This window comes from Narcine bancroftii, chromosome 2 (genome assembly GCF_036971445.1).
Source record: "Narcine bancroftii isolate sNarBan1 chromosome 2, sNarBan1.hap1, whole genome shotgun sequence".
Taxonomy (NCBI): domain Eukaryota; kingdom Metazoa; phylum Chordata; class Chondrichthyes; order Torpediniformes; family Narcinidae; genus Narcine; species Narcine bancroftii.
Window position 1 is genome coordinate 28,875,910 of NC_091470.1, and position 17,789 is coordinate 28,893,698.

Sequence of the window (17,789 nt, forward strand, 5' to 3'; positions counted from 1 at the left end):
GCATTTAAGGGGCTTTTAGATACAAGTATGTCGGAAATAGAGAGGTATGGAGCATTTGCAGGCAGAAGGGAGGGGACTGCATGCTTGGTGTAGCAGTTAGGGCAATGTTATTACAGCGTAAGTAGTCTGGGTTCGGATTTGACACTGTCTATAATGCGTTTGTATGTTGTCAACATTTATGCATGGCTTTTCCTCTCAATCCTCTGCTTTCCTCCCATGCTTTAAATTATCCAAGGCGTGGTGAAACCACTATTGTACATATTTGTCATATGAAAATAACATGACCTTCCCTGGATGACCCAGCTCTCACTGGCTGGCTCATGACTCCTCCCCTTTCTTCCCCATAAAGGCTGTCCTGCCACAAGCCTGGCCCCCAGTTTGAGTCCGGGACAGAGTGAGCGACCAACACAGGGGTGTCGTTCATCCTTGCAAATAAAAGCCTTCAATTTTGGCAACGTTCAGTCTTTGTGTAATTGATCGTGCATCACAAGGTCGGTTGGTTAATTGGTGGATTTGTGGGCCGGAAAGCCATGTTATGTGTTGTATGTCTGAATTTAAAAAAAAGAAACAAAATATACCCTGTGTGATGTTCTGAGCTGCATTCAGTACTTCCTATAGCTTGAGCAGAGCAGCTCCCGTACTACGACATGATCAATGCAGCTTTTTATGGTATCCCTGTCAAACTTGTTGAGGGACAAGGAGGAATGAGAAACTTTAGTCTTCTAAAAAAAAAAATCGAGGGATTGATAGTCCTTTTTGACTGTCTCATTAATGTGCTTGCTCTAGGTCAGGCCAATGGATGTTTATTTCTTAGAGCTTGAAGCTCCAGAAGCAAGATTCAATGTATAGTCATGTAATAAAAAAGTATCATATTACATGAAATTGCCTTTTGTCTGCCGTAAGGTAGACAGATTCACCATTGACAGAAATTGCTTGAAGTTAGAGAAAGAGAAGCAAGCAAGAAATCTCCCCAGAGTCACCGAGTGTCTGTGGATTTGTCTCCTGTGCTCCGGCAGCCACAGAGTCCAGTCCAAGCCATCAGCATCCCAAGCTCTGTATCTGAACCTCCGACATGATTAGGATCTCTTCTGTGCCCTCTGGACCTTCTTGCCTCTCAGATCCAATACCTGGTACCCCTTCAGCAGGATCCAGCCAGTCTCCAGCAGGACCGCTGCCTGGTGTGAGTCTCTTTACCATAGTCGGCCTGGGTTCCTCTCATTGAGTATGTTCCTCAGCTGTAAAACCCCTCACTGTTGTGTCACCATGGTCACCATCCCTTGGGTAGATCCCTCTGTTTCTCTTTCTCAGACAGGTTGGGAAGGTGGGGGTGGTGGTCACCCTGTTTTTTTGGTGCCCTGCGTCATTTTTCCACATCTCGTGGCTACTGCCAATATTAGGTGCTGCTATCTTAAGCACAGATTGTAAATAAAACCACTTTAATGGGCCATTTAAAGGCTGTATGGAGATGATGGCAGTCGGACTGGGCTGTTGGATCCCACAGGATCCGCTCCCTGCTCTCCGCGGGTCTGCACCAGTGTCAGTGCTGCCATTACAACAGCTCTGGCAGCGCCACCATTTTCTCCCAGGGGAAGCTATGCCCATTCCAATTCAGTGTTATGGATGTGGACAGTTATGTGACCTCAGTCCCCTCTATTGAAGTCATGGTCATCCCTTTACCTGAATGATGCTGGGAGGGAGATTGTTAGCACCATATCATCAGGCTTTCAATCTCCATCCTTCAATCTGGCTCATTGTTTCCTTTTTTTAATTTTTTATTTTATTTTTCACACTGTGAACCATATCAACCAAAATACATACAAACATTTCTCTCTTAAATATACACAGTGGCATTTTCTCCCCTTTTTTCCTCTATTTTCCCTCCCCCCTTCCCATCCCCCACCAAAAACAATAAACATTCAACATATACAATATAATAAAACCATTGAACAATGTCATCACACAATGAAAAATAAACAAGAAAAATGTGTCATCTAATTTTTCACACTGGATCAAGTAATTTTGTCTTCTTATCATTTTAGAGGGTAGAGGTCTGAGGCAAGCCCTCTCTGTTATGTTCCATGTATGGCTCCTAAATTTGTTCAAATAATGTGAATTTATTTTTTAAATTATATGTTATTTTTTTCCAATGGGATACATTTAATCATTTCCATGTACCATTGCTGTACTCTCAGGCTCTCTTCTGATTTCCAAGTTGACATTATACATTTTTTTGCTACAGCTATCATAATAATTTTTTTTTGGGCTTCATCCAGTTTAAGGCCTAATTCTTTACTACTTATATTACTTAGAAGAAAGATCTCTGGAATTTTTGGTATGTTGCTTTATGTAATTTTATTTAATATCTGATTTAGATCTTCCTAAAACTTTTTCACTTTCTCACATGCCCAAATTGCATGTACTGTTGTTCCCGTTTCCTTCTTACAGCGAAAACATCTATCTGATAATGTTGCATCCCATTTTTTTAACTTTTGGGGCGTGATGTATAACCTGTGTAACTGCACGAAAACCAACAAGGTCGGGTCAGATACAGCAATGAGCTCTCTGAACCCTTCTCCATTAACAATGGCGTGAAGCAAGGATCGTTCTCATACCAACCCTCTTTTCAATCTTCTTCAGCATGATGCTAAAACAAGCCATGAAAGACCTCAACAATGAAGACGCTGTTTACATCCGGTACCACACGGATGGCAGTCTCTTCAATCTGAGGTGCCTGCAAGCTCACACCAAGACACAAGAGAAACTTGTCCGTGAACTATTCTTTGCAGATGATGCCGCTTTAGTTTCCCATTCAGAGCCAGCTCTTCAGCGCTTGATGTCCTGTTTTGCGGAAACTACCAAAATGTTTGGCCTGGAAGTCAGCCTGAAGAAAACTGAGGTCCTCCATCAGCCAGCTCCCCACCATGACTACCAACCCCCCCACATCTCCATCGGGCACACAAAATTCAAAACGGTCAACCAGTTTACCTATCTCGGCTGCACCATTTCATCGGATGCAAGGATCGACAACGAGATAGACAACAGACTTGTCAAGGCAAATAGCGCCTTTGGAAGACTACACAAAAGAGTCTGGAAAAACAACCCCATGAAAAAAACCTCACAAAGATAAGCGTATACAGAGCCGCTGTCATACCCACTCTCCTGTTCGGCTCCGAATCATTGGTCCTCTACCTGCATCACCTACGGCTCCTAGAACTCTTCCACCAGTGTTGTCTCCGCTCCATCCTCAACATTCATTGGAGTGACTTCATCCCTAACGTCGAAGTACTCGAGATGGCAGAGGCCGACAGCATCGAATCCATGATGCTGAAGATCCAACTGCGCTGGGCAGGTCACGTCTCCAGAATGGAGGTCCATTGCCTTCCCAAAATCATGTTATATGGCAAGCTCTCCACTGGCCACCGTGACAGAGGTGCACCAAAGAAGAGGTACAAGGACTGCTTAACGAAATCTCTTGGTGCCTGCCACATTGACCACCGCCAGTGGGCTGATATCGCCTCAAACCGTGCATCTTGGCGTCTCACAGTTCGGCGGCAGCAACCTCCTTTGAAGAAGACCGCAGAGCCCACCTCACTGACAAAAGACAAAGGAGGAAAAACCAACACCCAACCCCAACCAACCAATTTTCCCCTGCAACCCGCTGCAACTGTGTCTGCCTGTCCCGCATCGGACTTGTCAGCCACAAACGAGCCTGCAGCTGACGTGGACATTACCCCTCCATAAATCTTCATCCGTGAAGCCAAGCCAAAGGGAACTAATTATATTGTATCATGCGTAACCTCATGTTTATTATATTCTTCATAGTTCCAGAGAATAACTTTTCCCATGTTTCATTTTTTTATCTTTATGTTTAGATCTTTTTCCCATTTTTGTTTGGTTTTAGAGCTTATTTCATAATTTTCCTTATCTTGCAGCTTGATGTACATTTTAATTATAAATCTTTTAATTATCATTGTGTCTGTAATCACATAAGCTGCTTCCTTCTGGTAATCTCAGTCTGTTTCCCAATTTATCCTTTAAGTAGGCTTTCAGTTGATGTTATGCAAACATTGTACCATGAGTTATTTCATATTTGTACTTCATTTGTTCAAATGTTGATAAATTATTTCCCAAAAAACAATTTTCTATTCTTTTAATTCCTTTCCTCTCCCATTCTCTAAAGGAAAGCTTATCTATTGTAAAAGGAATTAGCTGATGTTGCGTCAATAATAATTTTGGTATTTGGTAATTTGTTTTTTTCCTTTCTAAGTGAATCTTCTTCCATATATTAAGTAAATGATGCAATACTGGTGAGCTTTTATATCGTACCAGCTTTTCATCCTACTTATAAAGTATATGTTCCGGTACCTTCTCCCCTATTTTATCTAGCTCTACGTTAGTCCAATCTGGTTTTTCCCTTTTTTGATAAAAATCTGATAAATGGCTTAATTGTGCTGCTCTATAATAATTTTTAAAGTTTGGTAACTGCAAACCACCTTGGTTGTACCTCTCTGTTAATTTATCTAATGCTATCCTCGGTTTCCCCTCTTTCCATTAAAAAATTCCTTATTATTCTCTTTAGTTCATTAAAGAATTTCTCTGTTAAGGGAATTGGTAATGATTGAAATAAGTATTGTATCCTTGGGAAGATATTCATTTTAATGCAATTTACCCTCCCTATCAATGTTAGCAGAATTTCTTTCCAATGTTCTAAGTTTTTCTGCAAAAGGAACTAGCAACAAGGGATGATATAACAAAAGAAGAGAATTGGCGGACAAAAAAAAATACGAAGCATTACAAACGTATAAGGTGGAGAAGAACATAATGAAAATAAAGCAAAAGTATTGTGAACTAGGAGAAAAACACACAAAATATTAGCCTGGCAACTTAAAGCAGAACAAGCTAAAAGAAATGTATTGCCATCAAGGAAAAAGGACAAACAAATTACATATAATCCAATGGAGATTAATGAAAACTTTAAGGAATTTTATGAACAATTATACCAAACTGAGAAAGAGGGGAAAATGATAAAATAGAAGGGTTTTTTGCTAAAATTGAACTGCCGAAATTGCAAGAAGAGGAACAAAACAAACTGATAAAACCATTTGAAATAGAGGAAGGATATATTAAAAAAGCTGCCAAACAATAAAATGCCTGGAGAGGATGGATTTCCAATAGAATTTTATAACACATTTAAAGAGTTATTAATACCTCCTCTCCTGGAAGTAATGAACCAGATATAAGAAACACAAAACTTGCTAGATTCATGTAAAACAGCAATAATTACAGTAATACCAAAGATGGGGAAAGATCCACTAACACCAGCAGCATATAGACCAATATCTCTACTTAATTCAGATTATAAGATAATAACAAAATTATTAGAAAACAGATTGGCCGACTGTGTACCAAAAATAGTAAAACAAGATCAAACTGGCTTTATTAAGAAAAGACAAACAGCGGATAATGTCTGTAAATTTATTAATCTAATTCATGCAGTTCAAGGAAATAAAAAGCCAACAGTGGCTGTTGCTTTAGATGCAGAAAAAATCTTTGACAGGGTAGAATGGAATTATATATTCAAAGTTCTACAGAGGTTCAATTTACCAGAAAAATATATTAATTGGATTAAAGCATTATATAATGGACCATTGGCGAAGGTAACAGTAAATGGATATGTATCGAACCAATTTAAATTAAGTAGGTCAACTAGTCAGGGATGTCCATTATCTCCCTCACTGTTCCCTTTAGCAATAGAACCATTGGCAGAATTGATAACAGAAAATAAAATAAAAGGGATAAAATAAAGGAGAAGGAGTATAAAATCAATTTATTTGCAGATGACATCATAGAATACTTAACAGAACCAGAAATATCAATAAAAGAACTACATAAGAAATTGAAGGAATATGGAGAAATATCAGGGTACAACATCAACGCAAATAAAACTGAAGTGATGCCAATGAATAATGCGGATTATAAAGAATTTAAAAAAGAATCACCATTTAAATGGCAAACACAAGCAATCCGATACCTAGATATTAGGTTAGATAATAATTTAAGCCACTTGTACAAATTAAATTATCAGCCACTAATAAAGAAATTGCTCATTGTTTTCTTGATTCCCAACCTGCAACTGTGATGTTGTCAGTGAATTTAAATATGAAGTTGGAATAATAATTAACTGTACAGTTGTGGGTGAAGAGGGGGTGCAATAGGGGGCTGAGTAGTGTTCCTTAGGAGCGCTTTATTGAATGCCTTATTGAACTTCACAAATTTGACATCCCTTTTTTTTTCTCAGTTTGTTAGATCCTTGGCATTCTGAAAAATGTCGTCAAACACAATTTCCAGTAGATGGGAAATTCAGAATATGCTGGATTAGGTTCACACCTGGATGTATCTGTCCAATGCTACCTTTACTTAAAAAGGATGAAGGGGACAGACCTACCCTTTGAGTTCAAACACTGTGGGCAACCATTATCAGCTACCTCAACCTACAGGACATTCTGGCACACCCTGACAGCCAATCCGCCAAAGGGCAAGGCTTTCAGGCTGCACATTTCTTTTTAACATTGGGAACTATGTCACTTTGTAAAAAAAAAGAGGGTTATGGGTATGAGGTAGGTAAATATTAGATTGGTGAGGAGTAGGTTTACATTGGTCTGCACAACATCATGGGCTGAAGGGCCTGAACTGTGTTCTAAATGATTAAAATTCAGTAAATATTTAAAGTCAATCAAAACATGTAAAAGCACAAGAATACTGATTGTCATTTTAAAGCTGAAACCCAAGTTAGCTAATTTCAAAGTAAATTTAGTTTTCCTTTTGCCTTCCAATCTGCAGATCTAATATCCCCTTTGAAGTTTGTGGGGTCTTTGGCTTCTGTGCACAACTTGATGTGACCGATGACTTGAGAGGCAATTCTACCACATGCTGCAGGCCTATTCACCTGAATCCATCAGTAAATTCATCAGACAAAGTCAGAATCAGGCTCTGACTGTCCTAAATTGCAAAGTGAGTGCCTAAGAGTCTGGGATTTTCTTTTGCTTGAGAAGTTGAATGCTAGCTGTTCCATCCGAAAACGTCAGCCACAAAACAATACAATTAGGCCCAACTTCGATAGTTTTTTTTTACAATAAATCCACAAAAATAAAAGCTGACATTTATGTTATTTGTTCCATTAACCATTGGCACAAGGCAAAATCTAACGATAAACAATTTATGGGTCTGTGTTGTGTACTATGTGGTCAGTGTCAGATGCTTTTCAATTGATGCACGATTTTGCTTGGGTAAATAGTAGGCCTGTCATAGAAAAAATAGAGACAGGTATTAAGAACAGGAGAAGCTGTGTGGATGATGGATGAGCCTGAATTTAAAGGTGGCAGGTTCTGGTACAAGGATAGAGAAATATGTGCTTATTTTATTCAGGTTCGTCAAAGGTACAATAAAACAAATTCCAAATAAACATACTAACACTCTTCACAAATGTCTTATTCATATTCTACATTTAGCTTTCTTGTGGCATGCAAGAAGAATAAGAATTTAATTACACTGAACAATGAAGATTCTGCTTCCTGAATACTTTAGGGTCTATTTTATGAATATTGGATTGCTGATCACAAAAATCACCTTAATATTCTCCTATCATGCACCATTTTTTAGGTATAACATTTTTTTAGTGATTGTTCAGTCATATTTTAAGTCTACTTCAAGCACTCCCAAACCATGAAGTATGACATACCATCAAAAATTAATTTTCTGCATTTTCATGTGGAATTCTTCCCTGCTGATCTTGGTGCAATCAGTGACAAATATGGTGAAAGGTTTCACCAGGAGATTGCAACCATGGAAAAGTGGTATCAGAGCAACTGGAATCAATTATTGTTGGCTGCCTATTGTTGGACACTCATGCAACATGTCAGCATCATTATGCAATTGATCATGCTAAATTAAATAGAAGTTAATTTAATGTTTATTCAACTTCCTATGCGAAACAGCAAATCTTAAAGTATCCTTGGGTTCAGTTTGTAGTTATCTATCATAATCCCCAATGGTTTTTCAGGAAACGAGGCTATTGAAAAAAGATATTGTTGTCCAGTATTATTGAACATCAGGTGCCCGAGATCGTAACTTAATGATGTGTAATTTGAATTGGTTTTGCTGGGTCTCATTCGCTGTAGTTCTGTGCAAACACTTTGTCACCATAATGATGTTGGAAGCACATATGCAACATTTTTGCTGAATTACACTATCTTGGGACTGGTCAGATTTCCAAACCAAAACATTGACAAACTAAAAAGATTCCATACAACAAAAATAAAGGCTGGGTGAAATAGAAAGGAAAAAAAATGGAAGAGGGATTAATACATGAGCACTAAAAAAAAAGTGGGATTCAGACAAAAATATTGGAGAAGTTTATGGAGAAGAATGTCAATTAACTCTTTTTGCTTGAGTAGAACAACATAAATGATCATCATCCAATGGAAACTGAACTGTCCCAGGACTGTTTATTCAGTTCCCTCAAAGTTCATCTATCCAATATTAACTGCATTCGTTTTAGGTTGTGAACTATGAGAGAGAACACAAGCACTTTTATTTCGTGGTTTCTATTCCTAAACTTCCATGGAAGAAACATTCCTGAAATTCTGTCTGTGGTGATTCTAAGTATTCAGTTGCTTAGAACTTTTTAGGCGCACAAAAGACAGAACTGCCCGTATATTCTGGCGTTAATCAAACACTGACCGCAACCGTCCAATACACAAATAATGAATGGTGCCTGCAGAAACTGGTGCCATTTACACACTACAGGATTTGCTGCCATTGGCCCTAAAGCCTGGGATTTGGATTCACTGAGCTTGCAGAAAATCTTTAAAAATAATAGCACACCTGCTGCCACCTGCAGATTCTCACGTTCACCATAATTGAAGCTGTGAATCTCCTTAAACCAGCCAACCCTGACAAACACCCACAATTACTGTGGACACTTTGTGCCATCTGGATAATGTCCTGATTAACACGCTGAGAGAAAATAAAAGAGCACATTTTAATTTCTCAAAGCTCCAGAAGATTCTTTTCATCAACTTTAAAAAGCAAACCAAGAATGTTGAAGCAAAATTAATGTCACTTAGGTTATCTCAGATAAGTACCCATAAATGCATACCTCATTAATATTGATGATCCAGGTGTTTCCTACAAAAGCAGTGGAAACCAAGCTCACAATCCTGCACTATTCCTTTTCTTATTAGGATTTGTAAAGACGATAAGGGTGCACCAAATTTGTGGAACAATTTTAGAGAATGTACATCAGTTTCTGGTATGCCAAAACATATAATTAAGAACAATTAGCTTAACTGAATTTATTGCAAAATTGGTTTGTTAAAATTATGAATTAAATTAAATTAAATTTCCCTGTTTGGAACTCTTGGAGAAGAAGAGGTTTTACTTGCTCTAATTAAATGTTACATTTCACCTTTTACTTTGTTGCTGGCCAGGCATTCTATTTTGATTAAGTGGAAAGAAAATACCCACTTACTCATGCACAATGGCTAAGGGCCATAATGTCCTGATTAAATTGGGAAAAAAAATAGATAACTAATTTATGATTCAAATATTAGATTCCAAATATTATGTGGCCCATTCATGGACTATTGCCATCATCTCTAGGTTCAGTGTTAATACAGAATTTTGGCACTGTGTTGTCCCACTTCAGAGTGAGCTACTTTGTTTCGTCAACATTAACTTTCAAAATTATTTAGGGTCAGGGGTTAAAAATATTTAAATTTATTATGTCCATTCTTTATTATTTTGTCTATGCTTTAGGAATTCATATGATTATTCTCGCAGTACTTTTCTTTATTTTTTTTTCTATAGCACATTCCATAATTATACTGTACAAACTTATTATTACTGAAAATCAATAAAAAAATATTTTTAAAAGAAAATTAATTGCAATGAAGCTCCAGCAATAAAAATGCTATTTGATCAAGGCCAAGGTTCAATTTATGGTCATGTAGTAAAGGCAGTGTGCTCACTTTGGCAGCACATATACTAAAATTTGAACGATACAGAGAAGATTAGCATGGCCTCTGCACAAGGATTCGTGAAGAAAAAAAATGTAAAAAATGTAATAAAGACAGTGCAATACTACACAAATTTATAAGGCAGACAGGTTTTTCTTCAGCAGAAATTGCCTGAAGTACCTGAAAGAGAAGCAAAAGAGACTCCCCTCGGTCACCGTGTGTCCATGGATTTGCCTCCGGCACTCCCGCAGTCCTTGCAGCCACACAAAGTCCAAACCATTAGCAGCCCCAGCTCCAGAGCTGAAACTCCAACACAATTAGGAACCCTTCAGCATCCTCAGCACCTTCTCACATCTCAGCTCCAATTCCTGATACCCCTTCAGGCAATCTTGAGTTAGCCCCCGCAGTCCTTAGTCTGGTGTTTGATTTAACACATCCTTCCTATTATTTATACTTTACAGAACCCTACTTGCGATTTAATTCTCCTTTTCGCAACCTACAGCTATGGAATTCTAATAATTATAGTCTCAGGCTACTCAATATCCCCTCAAAATTTACCCCCCTCATTTCAATCTGCTAAACTTCCTCTACTCCATGTCCAAAGCCAATATATCTTTTCTCAAGTTAGCAGACCAGAACTGCATTCAGTACTCCAAATGCAGTCTCACCAGTACCCTGCCCAGTTGCAGGAGAACTTCATTGCTCATAAATACACTCTCTTTAGCAATGAAGGCCCAATTCCCATTTGTCTTCTTGATTACCTGTTGCACCTTCAAACTAACTTTGTATGATTCACAAGCTCTCCCAGGTCTCCTTGCACAGTAGAATGCGGCAAATGTTCACCATTTAAATAATAATCCAATCTACTATTTTTCATTCCAAAGGGAACAACTTCAAATTTACCTGAATTTTACACCATCTGCTTTCTCCATTGGGAGAAAGGGAAAGTGTCTTTACAAGAGATGGGTGGGAAGAGATATAATCCAGGTAGCTATGGCATTTTAATAGGTGTCCATGGATAGTTTATCTCTTGAGATGGAGGCAGCAAAGGTCCAGGAAGGGGAGGTAAATTTACGGGTCTGGCGGAAGTAGCATGAAGTGAATGAAATGGTTGAGTTCTGCACAAGTGCAAAAGGATACACAAAAGTTGTCATTGATGTAGCAGTGTAGAGCTCGTCGAAAGAACCAAAGACTTGTTGATCCAAACCAAGGCTTTTATTAGCAAAAGACAGGAGCTCTTCACAGGTGGCCGACCAGTCCGGAATGATCCGACCTGGCTAGGGACACAACCCTTTAAGGCCCAGACAATAGGTGTGGCGAGGCTCTCAGCCAATCGCTGTAAGCACAGTCTAGATACAGTAACTATATACACTATGTACATTGGTGATAGATCTGTACTATCACATTCACCCCTTCTTGGAGAACTGACCCTGGAAAAAAAAACAAAAACGAGGGAGAGAATGAAAGGAAGGGGTAGGTCAAGGACTGTAGCGGTCAGGGGGTCTGACCATCCGGCGTGACCGCCTTGGTGCCGGGATTGGGGTCGTTGGAGTGGTGTCGCCAGCGGGCTCGTCGGGTGCGACTGCTCCGTCGCTCAATTCCCCAGTCGTGTTGTCGGCAGGGTGGCCCGGGTCATTGGGGTGCTGTTGGTCCTTCTGTTGCGGCACGGGGCCTAGGGAATAAAGAGTTGGGGAAGGTTGGGTTGGGGGGTTGCTGGGTCGACCGCGTCCTGAGCTAGATCCTGCACCGAAACAGTGTCCTCTCGCCCGTCTAGGAACTCAACGTAGGCGTAATGTGGGTTCGCGTGGAGTAGAGTCACTCGGTCGACCAAGGGGTCGTTCTTTGAGTGCCGGACGTGGCATCGCAAAAGGACGGGGCCAGGGATGATGAGCCATGCCGGTACAGTGGTTCCTGATTCGGATTTCTTCGGGAAAAGGAACATCCTTTCGTGGGGGGTGGCATTTGTTGCAGTACATAGGAGGGAGCAGATAGAGTGTAAGGCACTAGTGAGAACATCCTGCCAGTGAGAGGTGGGGAGACCTTTAGACCGGAGAGCCAGTGTAACCGCTCTCCATATGGTGGCATTCTCCCTCTCGACCTGGCCGTTACCACGTGGGTTATAGCTCGTGGTCCTGCTTGAAGCAATACCACATTCCAGAAGGTACTGTCGCAGCTCTGCAGTCATGAATGAGGACCCCCTATCACTGTGGATGGAATTGGGGTACCCGAAGATGGCGAAAATACTGTGAAGGGCCTGTATCACTGAGGTGGCAGTGGTGTCTGGGCAGGCCACAGCGAATGGGAAGCGGGAGTACTCGTCGATGGCTGTAAGGATGTAGGTATTACGGTTGGTCGACAGTAGGGGCTCCTTAAAGTCTACGCTAAGACGCTCAAAGGGGTGGGTGGCTTTGATAATGTGGGAGTTATCCGGATGGAAGAAGTGGGGCTTGCATTCAGCGCACACCGAACAGGCTCGGGTCATGGAGCGGATCTCCTCGACTGTGTAGGGTAGGTTGCGCGCCTTGACAAAGTGAGCAAACCTAGTGACCCCTGGATGACAGAGCGCCTCATGGAGTTTCCGTAGTCTGTCCATCTGTATGCTGGCGCACGTCCCCCTGGAGAGCGCGTCAGGCGGGTCGTTGAGCTTACCAGGCTGGTACAGGATGTCATAGTTAAAGGTGGAGAGTTCGATTCTCCATCTGGCGATTTTTTCGTTTTTTATCTTACCATGCTGGGTGTTGCTGAACATGAAGGAGACCGCGCGTTGATCAGTCAACTGTGTAAAGCACCTCCCAGCGAGGTAATGTCTCCAACGATGCACCGCTTCAACTATGGCCTGGGCCTCCTTCTCGATCGAGGAGTGTCTACCCTCCGGACCCTGGAGGGTTCTGGAGAAGAAGGCTACAGGCCGACCAGCCTGGTTCAAGGTGGCTGCCAGGGCGAAGTCGGATGCATCACTCTCGACTTGAAACGGGACAGACTCATCGATCACGTGCAGCGTCGCAGCAGCGATGTCGGATTTGATTCGATTGAAAGCCGCTGTGGCTTCGGTCGAGAGGCGAAAGGAGGTGGTCTTGATAAGAGGACGCGCCTTGTCGGCGTAGTGTGGAACCCATTGAGCGTAATACGAGAAAAGGCCCAGGCAGCGTTTGAGAGCTTTCTGGGTATGTGGGGGGGGGGGGGGGGGTAAGTCCATTAGGGGACGCATGCGGTCAGGATCTGGCATGATTATCCCGTTCTCCACCACGCAACCTAGAATAGCGAGTCGTGTGGTCCGGAAGACACACATATCCAAATTGTAAGTCAGGTTCAGCCGACGGGCAGTTTGAAGAAATTTGTCTAGGTTGGCATCGTGGTCCTGCATGTCGTGGCCGCAGATGGTGATATTGTCCAGATACGGGAAGGTAGTGGTTAGCCCGTTCTGGTCCACCATCCTGTTCATTTTCCGCTGGAAGACCGCGACACCATTCGTGACCCCGAATGGTACCCTGAGAAATTGATATAGCCGCCCATTTGCTTCAAAGGCCGTGAATGGTCGGTCCTCGCAGCGGATCGGGAGCTGGTGGTAGGCCAAACGTAGGTCAATAGTGGAGAAAATGCGGTATTGGGCGATCTGGTTCACCACATCCGTGATGCGTGGCAGGGGGTACGCATCCAGGAGTGTGAAGCGGTTAATGGTCTGGCTATAGTCGACCACCATCCATAGTTTTTCCCCGTTCTTGACAACCACCACCTGGGCTCTCCAGGGGCTTGAACTGGGATCGATGATGCCCTCATCCAGCAATCTACGCACCTCACTCCTAATGAATGGCCTGTTTTCATAACTATATTGCCGACTTTTGGTGGCCACAGGCTTCCAGCCAGGGGTGAGGTTTGCGAAGAGTGCTGGCGGGGCAATACAGAGTGTGGAAAGGCCGCAGGATTGGCCCCGGGGCACGGGAGCAGGTTGCTCGGGTGTTTCGGGGGTGGAGCGATGGCAGACCGAGAGGGGGGCGTGGGGTCCCCCAAAGTGTAGGGACACCGTTTGGAACTGACACTGGAAGTCTAATCCCAGCAACACTGGGGCGCACAATTGGGGAAGGACGAATAATTTGAAGTGGGTGACCGTTATGCCCTGTACTTCCAGCGTGGCGATGCAATACCCCTTTATCCCAGTCGAGTGCGACCTCGTCGCTAATGAGATCCTCTGGGTAGTGGGGATAATGTCAAGTCCCCAACGGAGAGCCAGATCTGGCTGGATAAAACTGTCAGTTGACCCAGAGTCAAATAAACAATTGGTGTAGTGTCCATGCACTTTAATCAGTTCCATTGCTCTGGTGAGGGGATGAGAGCATTGCTGGTTTAGTGTTATTGAAGCAGTTGACAGGGGAGTTTTGCGCGATGACGTCACGCAACGGGATGACGTCACGCAACGGGATGACGTCACGCAACGGGATGACGTAGTCAATGCTCGAGGAGCAGGTTGGAGGACCTCCCGGAAGTGCTGTTGTGGCGGCGTTGGCGGGTGAATGGTAAGTAGTGGGGTTTGTAGTTGCTCGTGATTGGCGGTGGGTAGGTCGTTGGTTGCGGCGGTCGGGCCCTGGCGGTCGTCGGCGATGGAAGCTAGGGTGAGTACCTGGTTGGCCACGGGGGAGGCTGTGGCGGCGGTAGCAGCAGCAGTAGCGTCGGCCCCGGGGGTGTCTGTGGCGGCGGCAGCAGCGGCGGTAGCGTCGGCCCCGGGGGTGTCTGTGCGGCGGCAGCAGCGGCGGCAGCGTCGAGTCTTCCGCACAGGGACGAGAGGCGGGCCAACACCATGGTTGCGAGGGAGGGCTGCCCCTTCCGGGTTCGGCGTCTCCGTGACGTCAGGCGTTGCCATGCAGGGGAGCTCTCGCTCACATTGGATGAGAGCTCTGGGGAAGAAGAGTTTGAATGGGATAGTGGCGGTTGGGCTTCACACGAGGCACTGTGTTTGCTGGCGGCCATTTTAGACCTACAGACTGCAGCAAAGTGGCCCTTTTTAAGGCACTTCTGGCACCTGGCTTTTCTTGCTGGGCACTGGGACCTGCTGTGCTTGTCCCTCCCGCAGAAATAACATTTTGGGTTCGCAGGGGGCAGTGTAGCAGCAGCTGACAGGCTGTCAGGGGTAGGGTAGAAGGGCAATCTACTCACATCAGAACGAGGGATCCAGTCCCTAGAGAGCTCGGTGGACTTTAAGGCTGCATCCTCCATTGTGATTGCAATCCGGGCCACGTCGTCTAGTTTTTCTACCCCTTGCTCGAGCAAGCGCAGCCTCACTTCGTTTGATCGGAGCCCGGCCACATAGGCATCCCGGACGAGATCGTTTGTGATCTCGGCAGCAGTTTTGTCCACACAGTTACAGTCCTTGCCCAATGCCTTTAATACTTGTAAATATGCCCTGCTGGACTCGCCGGGCTGTTGCTTCCTCAAAGCAAGCATGAGCCGGGCATGAACTCTGTTCACCGGTTGATTATACAGTTCTTTCAGTACCTTTATGGCTGCGGTGTAAGTGGTCTCATCCTCGATGTTCCCGTAGACTCTCAAGGACACCATAGACAGCAATGCTGTTAGACGCTGGTTATCCTCCTCCACCTCAATGAATCTCAGGAAGTTTTCAAAGTTCAGCAGCCAGAACTTAAAGGCTTTGAAGGCTGTAGCTGACTGTGGGTCGATATCAAGTTTTTCTGGCCGAGTCAGACGCTCCATCCCTTTCAAAAAAAATTATTTTTGCTAATAAAATTATAGAGCTCGTCGAAAGAACCAAAGACTTGTTGATCCAAACCAAGGCTTTTATTAGCAAAAGACAGGAGCTCTTCACAGGTGGCCGACCAGTCCGGAATGATCCGACCTGGCTAGGGACACAACCCTTTAAGGCCCAGACAATAGGTGTGGCTTAGCTCTCAGCCAATCGCTGTAAGCTCAGTCTAGATACTGTAACTATATACACTATGTACATTGGTGATAGATCTGTACTATCACAGTCAGAGGAAGAGTTGTGGAGTTGTACTAGAGAAAGATTGGAATAGGGGTATTTGCACATAGCTAACATAAATGCAGGTATAGCTGGGGCCCATACATATGCCCATTCCTACATCTTTGATATGGAAGGAATTGGAGGAGTTGAAAGATAAGCTTTTGAAGAATATCACCAAGCGGCAGAGAGGATTGGTGGAGGGGGACTGAATGACTTTCTGCTTAAAAAAAAAGAAGAGAGGGTCCTCAATAAGTGATGGCTGGTTACAGGGATTTCAGAACCAATGTTAAGATGGCGGGGGCTTGAGATTTGGATCTTTTTAAAGAGCAGGAGAGCTTGAGGGTGTCAGTGATGTAGACGAGAAAGCAATGGAGACAAGATGATCGGCATTGATGATTTTAAGGGTTGCACAAATACTGATGAGGGAGCAAAGCATTGAAAACTACAAGTAGGCAGGAAGAAGCTTGCATGGAGTATAAACTCTGGCAGGAACAGGTTTGTTCAAGTGCTCTGTTTTTACACTGTAAAATCCATGTCATTCATGTACTGCTTCATGGGTACTTGAAAGAGATGAACAGCACTCCGTTCAACATTTTTTTTTTGTTAAGAACATTGCCTGGAATAAAATAAAAGTGCAAACATTCTCATTATATCTCAAATGTCCTTAGAGCCTTCTGGGGAGGAACAACCAAGCAGCTATTTATTCAGCTGCTAAAGTGCAAGTGAGTGTTAGAGTGCAGTACATGGCATAGATTCATTGATTAGCATTACACACCAATGCTCATTACCCTTCTAGTATAATGACCCATCGCTTATCATGACTAATAGGACTTGTGGTCAAATCAATCACTGTTTCAATATTGAAAGGCTATGTTATTAAAACACTCGGAAAAGCACGGAAAGGGGATTTGGTTATTGGACAGAAAACAAAGATTTACATTTAAAGGGTGTTGCATGAATTGGATACATTTTGGAACTTAAGTATCCCAGGGGCTAATGATGGACATGTGCAGTTATTTTTGGATATATCCATTTTTAGAATTACTGGCAAAACAGTGGAGAGTATGGAACTTAATGAGGAGATCTGTCAAATAATATAAAGGAACATAGAATGGTTAGCAGGCAGATGGTCGATGGCATTTTAAGTGATATGTGAAAACAGCCAGTTGCAACCAGCACTCAACTGAAATTCTGTAAATGAAGATAAACAAAAAAAAAGCAAAGAAAGTCCATAATTGCCCAAAATTGCAAAAGCAAGCAAATAAAGCTGAAACCATTGGATTTGTCATTCCAAAAATATATATTTGGCATACATTTTATGCTGTGATTTATTTTGGATAATCACTCTATAAAGTGTAAAATTAATAACTACTGAGATGATTTCAGACAAAGGAAATTGCAGTGAATGGAAATAGCTTTAAAAATAATTTATCTCTAGAACATCTGGGATGTGGAGATTGCTAAAAAGCTTTTCCTTATCCACTCTGACCTGCTATTCGAACAGGAATTGTGCTTTTACAAGGAAAATGCTGCCACACTGATGTTAAGAAGTGAGCTCTCAAACTTAGCCCCAGAGCAGTGATACATTTGAGAGTCAAGTTGATGCTCCCATGTAGCCACTATTTTGTCTCGATTTTCCATGTGGTGGGTTTGGAGGCCCTGATGTAAAGGATTTTACAAGTTTGCAAGGACAATTTTTAAGATTTTTTTTAAAATTTAGACATACAGCACAGTAACAGGCCCTTCCTCCCACGAGCACATGCTCCTCAAATACCCCACTTAGCTCACAACCCCCATATGTT

General features: G+C 42.7%; 1 long non-coding RNA gene and 1 other non-coding gene across 2 annotated transcripts in view; one reads left to right on the forward strand and one right to left on the reverse strand.

Annotated features, from left to right (window-relative positions):
• The window catches only part of LOC138752281 (uncharacterized), a 112,992-nt gene that overhangs the window by 62,321 nt on the left and 32,882 nt on the right, over window positions 1-17,789 (reverse strand). The gene's annotated exons all lie outside the window — the stretch shown is intronic.
• On the forward strand, window positions 10,021-10,124 carry LOC138755980 (U6 spliceosomal RNA). The gene has a single exon (XR_011352674.1). It is a non-coding gene; the product is annotated as a U6 spliceosomal RNA (small nuclear RNA).